Source organism: Oryza sativa, chromosome 9 (assembly GCF_034140825.1).
Source record: "Oryza sativa Japonica Group chromosome 9, ASM3414082v1".
NCBI lineage: Eukaryota > Viridiplantae > Streptophyta > Magnoliopsida > Poales > Poaceae > Oryza > Oryza sativa.
In genome coordinates this window covers 9393098-9399407 of record NC_089043.1, presented here as the reverse complement: position 1 = coordinate 9399407, position 6310 = coordinate 9393098, and positions in this window count along the sequence as shown.

Sequence of the window (6310 nt, the reverse complement as noted above, 5' to 3'; positions counted from 1 at the left end):
CCTTATCTCCTCTCATCAACCTTATCTCTTCTCCTCCTCCTTCCCTCATTCTCTCACCCCCCCCACATCTCCTTCTCCGCCCCCCTCCCCTCTCCTCCCCCTCCTCATCCCCTCATGCGTCTACCTTTTCTTCAATATTTTCTACTACTTCATTCCCTTAATTTAATGATGTTGAAGTAAATAAATTGTAGTATGTCTTTCTTGTAGGAGCAGTGTATGGTCCTATATCATTTTCTTAGATCCAATATATCTTAGTTTATGTGCATCTGCGGACTTTACATTGTTGCTTGGAAAGTGTATATTATTCAAGTACATTTTCAGTTCTAATTGGTTTATCATAATAGCCTATAAAGTAGATGGTTGCTCCCTATCCTTACATGATTATCCCATCTAGGTCCTAGAACTATAAAAAATACAGAGATTCAAATCTCACAAATTGTCAGAATATGTGACCCTTTAGCTGAATTGCCATGACCCTTTGAGATTCTACGTGGCGATGACATGGCATCATCACTAATTCTACACTAACACTCGAAGGAAGAAGAGAAAAGAAAATGGAAAAGGAAAAGGAGGAAAAGAAAATTTTTTAAGTGGGCTCCACTTGTTAGTCGGTATAGGATTGATGAATATGCCACGTTGTGGTATATCACGTCAACCCTAGAGAAGGACCATGGTAATTTGGGGCCAGAATGATATACTAGTATAATTTTTCATCAACATTTGCTTTGTTCAACGCGCGTGCACATCTGTAAATTTGAGGGAATACATTCTATTTAGGACCACGTTTTCTTCTTCTCCATGTTCAACTTTCTGCATATGCAAATTAGGGTATGTGCATATGCAACTTTCTGCGTATATGTAATAATGTAAATTAGGGTTTGTGTATATGTAACTATGTAAGAGAGCTCATCAGCGTACTAGAGTCGATATGCTCAAAATTGTTAATGTTGTAAAGAAGTGGTTTAAGGTGGTCCAAAGATCATGAACTCTATCATGGGCTGTTTTACGGCTAAAATATACCCACGATGCGGGAGACGAACGAATGGTTGCAACGAAGAACGTGAAGAAATAGAAGAGCTCTAAACTCGAAGCAGACAGGCAGGGCAAGGCTGGGCTCTAGCATCTGTGGGCGTAATAATAATGATAATAATATATGTTCTTCACCGGCCGCTATTAGCTTTTCTCTGGAATCCAAATTTTCTTTTTGCTCAAGCGGCCCAAAGTAGGAGATTGGATTTTATCTTTCTTTTATTACCTTTTCGATCACTGGTCAAAATTTGGGGTATCCATCGAATGGATTCGATTCCAAAAGTAATATTCTCCTTTAAAATTGTCTTCTAGATCATTAAGTGTTAGTTCATGGACCACAGGGTAAAAGAGCGGTCCATGAAACTAATATCAAAGTACGAAAATAACCTAAAAAATAGGAGTATATATCAAAGTACGAAAATATATATCTGAAAAGATATGTTTGGCTGATATTCTTTTTCATTCGTCCAGATGTGTGTCGTACGTATGATCAATCAGAAAAGCCTTCCGCGAATTTAAAATTGTGTTTCAGTGCAGCTTTAATTTAATTTTAAGATCTTGCTCAATCGCAATATATGCAAGTTTAATCTTATACTAGAACCAGTTGCTTTCTGCGCCGTTTGTGGTGGTAGGATCAAATAAAACTCATCACATACCGGAGATGCGAGACGCTTGGCGCGGGAAAGTGTTCATGCAAATGATCCTTAATTCAAAATATAAATACATTCAGATTTGCATGAAACAAGAATGTTTGGATTATTTTATATATATCCCGCGTGTGATCAATGAGCTAGATGTAAACAGCTTTTTTTCTCAATAATAGAAATCAATCCGGCCGGCATCCACAAACACGAATATCCTCCGACGATAACTAATAAGAGCATCACCCACAGGTTAGCAATAATCCATTCCCAAAATTTGATTTTGGGTTTTCTAAACTGAAAATAAAAAAGTGAAAAAACTCTTTCTTTCAAGGGATAGCCTAAATTCAATAAAAAAAAGTGGACCCTTATGTTAAACTACCAAAATTTGATTTTTTGGTTTCCTAAACTGTAAATAGGAAGTGAAAAAACTCCTTCCTCCAAGAGATAGCCTAAATTAATTCCCAAAAATTAAAAGTGGACCCTTCTGTTAAACTACCAACAGGAATTTCCCTTTTTTTCCATTCACGCGTACAGAAAGAGATCACGATGACACGCATGCTCCCAATAGAAATTTCGCCGCTCGCGCGGGAAGGAGAGGAGAAGCGCAGGGAAGGAGAGAGAAACACGCGAACGAGAGATTGGGAGTCGCTCTCTCACCCTCAAATCTACATAATGAAATATATGGAGATGGGAACTCCAAAACTAATGTAAGGCTTTTGGGAATATGTTGGATCTGATTTGTAAAAAAAAACCCCTCAAAATCCGTTTTGGGAATGAAATATGATGACTGTTGGTGATGCTGCGATTTAAGTGCATTCATATTTACCTTGCCCTTGTATTAATGAAGTATACATGAATTTTAGACTATATATATATTCAATCTGCAATAAATTCTGAGGTATATTCTCTTCTTTTAAGCGTGTAGCATAACCCCTAACTGTGGGTCATTATGTCATATTAGGTCTGCTCCACCATGGCTTAATCGGAGCCACAGCTTTAATCTTGAACCTACATGACCCAAAAAACTAGTTAGTCTGATATGTAAGAACTGTCTCCACATGTCACAAATCAGGCCCAATAATCTTCTCCGTCATATCAATCTATGTGACCCGAATACTTGTTACTGGGGCACCCCCACCATGAGAACCATGAAAGTTATTCTGGGTTTCCAAACCACAGGTCGAATTAGAGCTACAACTTTAGGTTTAGGTCTTTGAGCCTACACAATTCAAAAGATTAGTCTGATGGGTGATGTGTGCCCCACCTTTTAAGTTGTGCTACCCCGTTATCAATTATTGATGTGAAACTAAACCCAACAATCTCTCTCGTCACACATCGGGTCCAACAATCTTCCCATCACATCAACCCATGTGAACCCAAAGACTTATTACCGGGGCTCCCTACTGTGTGACCCATGAAAATTATTCTGGGTTTTCAAACCTAGGCTATGATACCACTTGCTAGAGTGCGCAGTATAGCCCACCAACCGTGGGTCACCTAGGTCATATTGGGCCTACTCTACTACATGATTAATCGGAAGCATAACTTTAGATCTTGGGCCTATGTTATCCAAAAGACTAATCTTATGGATACGGAATGCTCCCACCTTTTATGTCGTGCTCCTCCATCATTAATTACCGATATGGGATTAAACCCAACAATAAAAATGAAGGTGAACCTAGTCTTCGAGGAGTTTAGAATATGCAAGTGATGGAGGAATCCAATTTCGCTTGATACGATGATAGTGATGATGGGAGAAAATATGGAGCATTGTTACAAGTGGAGTTCACACGAAAAAGTTACAGGGATAGCGGAGTTTCTCGATGATGGTGAGTCTGGGTGCATTACCTTTTGTTAATATTTTTCATGGAGTAGATTTTGTAAACTGATGTCTTTCTCAGTTCGGATATTACACTTTGAATTGAATTGAATTACATATATATTCTATTTAAATTGTGTATAACAATAAATCAAGGTGCATATTTACATAAAAGACGCATTACTGGAGAAACCATTTTTTACGGGTTGACCAAATTCCACAATAGCCCCGGTTCTTTAAAAAACCAGGACTAAAAGACACCTTTAATCCCGATTTATAAGTGCAACGGGACCATGTGATCTTTAGTTCCGGGTATTTAAACCGAGACTAAATATAGCGATTTTTAGTCCCGCATTCGTAGCCCCGGTTTGCTACCTGGGAATAAAGGGGTTGCAAACCGGGCTAAAAAGATCTGTGCAGCAGTGACGCTCGCAACATCCCACTATATATTAAAAAAAAACCTTTGCCTTGAATCAGCTTTTGGTAATTATTATGACATAAATAATGGTGTGACGTAACCGTCTGGAGAGAATGCTAAAGCGAAAAGGAAAAAAAGTAGGACGCCGTCCATCGATTACCAGACTTAGTACGCAACTTGAATTAATGGTGACGGGTGAGTTTCAATTAGTAGCTTTTTGGTTGGCTGCTAACTCGTCTTGTGTGCTTCGTAACTACTAAACGGTAAGTTATTTTTAATAAACATTTTATGTGCAATATTTTTTAAAATCAGATAAATTTCTTTTAAAGTTTATAATAGTTAATGCTTAGTTAATCATGCGCTAGCAGCTCTTCTCAATTTACGTAATACACGAAAAAGCCAATCCATTTAGCTGAATTTCACCCTAAGTCTTAATTTTAATATGGATAACTTATTGTATGGGCTGTTGGTGTATGCTAGGATAACTTGTTGTATGGGTTATCTGTATATCTTTTAAATATGACATAGAAAGATTATATATACAACAACTGTTAATACCCTTAAGAGCAACTTTAGGTACTTAAAAGATACTATAATTTGGTATTTCTCAGCAACTCATGTAGCACGGTACCTCATTTAGCAGGAGGTTGGTACTCTTAATATCGTTACGGATGGTTAAATTTCTTATTTATTAATGAAATGGCTTAATTGCTTAATCCAAGATAGTTAGATGACCCTTAGGATAGGAGAGGAATCTTGTTAGAATATTACAATAATTTAAAACCTATACAATATTTCTTTGCTCACAATAAAAGATAGGTGTCTAAGGACATGATTAATGTGGTAAGTTAGCGAGTGGCCTCCCAATGCCACCTTGGAGACAGACTGCCAGCTCGGCCAGAGCGGTAGCTCTGTATGGGCACATGTGACCTATAGAGCGCACGGTGACTTGTGCATGAGGCGGTTGCTTTGGTGGTCCAAGCCTAGAAAAATAAGGGGAACCAGGGAGGGAGTAGGAAAAAAAAGAAGAGTACCGGAGACTTGGAGCATGTCAAGTTGGTGGAGGATCCTGGTGCAGATTGTACTAGATTGGGCAGTCAGGAAGCAGATCAGGCTATCGTCGACGAAATTAGCATGGCCTCGATAGAGAAATTGACGTAACCTCACTGTCCTTGTGTCATCGAGATATCACTAACTTGAGATAGGAGGGAGGGATGGGATGGGGCAGAGTAAGGTGACATTGTTGGCTGCATCGGTAAAGAGTGTGAGTATTATAGATATGGCATACCCCGTATACCCGCACTTACTATCATTGTGATTATTTCATACTTATTCTTATATGGAAAGGTATTTCTAAATATGGATAAATATACAAACAAGGAATGACTGTAAAGTCCGTTCCAGTAGAAATAAGGCCTTGTTTTTCCATACTTATTTGAGACCCTGAGTTTTATTTGCGCAAGGAGTTATATCACAGTATAAACATGATGCTTTACAGGAGGGAAGGGCATCAAATCATAAGCCTTACACAACGCCACATCGAGTTTATACCAGGAGGAAGCCCTTTCGCTAGATGCCGAGTACAACCTGCCGCTTTGCTCATCAAGATCAATTGGTTGGCTAGATTAGGTTGCTTGCTCTCCTTTTGTACTTGGTATAATACATCCAAGATAGAACAATACATATAAACAGGAGTATGGCTATTACCCATATCGGGGTGCTGTGTTGAATAGAAGGACAAAGGGGGTTAATTGGTAGGAGAGAGAGTGGGGGAGGGAGAGGAAAAAGAGTGCGGTTGGAGGCTAACTGGGTGTCCATCACGATGTTAAGGGTATACACTGGTGGAGAAACCGTTTGTAGTCCCGGTTCGTAACCCCCCTTTAGTCCCGGTTGTCCAACCGGGACTACGAATCCCGGTTCGTGTTACCAACCGGGACTAAAGATCGGTCAGCCACGTGGCCGGCCAAACCATCTTTAGTCACGGTTTGTGTTACCAACTGGGACTAAAGATTGGTGTATCATTTTTTTTATTTGCATGGCTCTGTTTGCTGCATGGTTATATATATATATATATATATATATATATATATATATATATATATATATGTATGTGTATATATATATATATATATATGTGCATATGTGTATATGTATAAATACATATATTACACACATATGTATAATTGAAAGCACTTAACATTTTATGTGCATATATGTTACCAAAATATATATTAACACTAAAGTAAATGTGTACATATATAAATATATATATATACATGCATATATAGTACAATTCATTTGCTCAGTAGCTATAGCTACGACTTCGACGCCGGCGTTATGTCAGAAGAGGAAGGACCGACGTTATGAATTGTCGATCCGTCGTAATAGAATTCACCATTG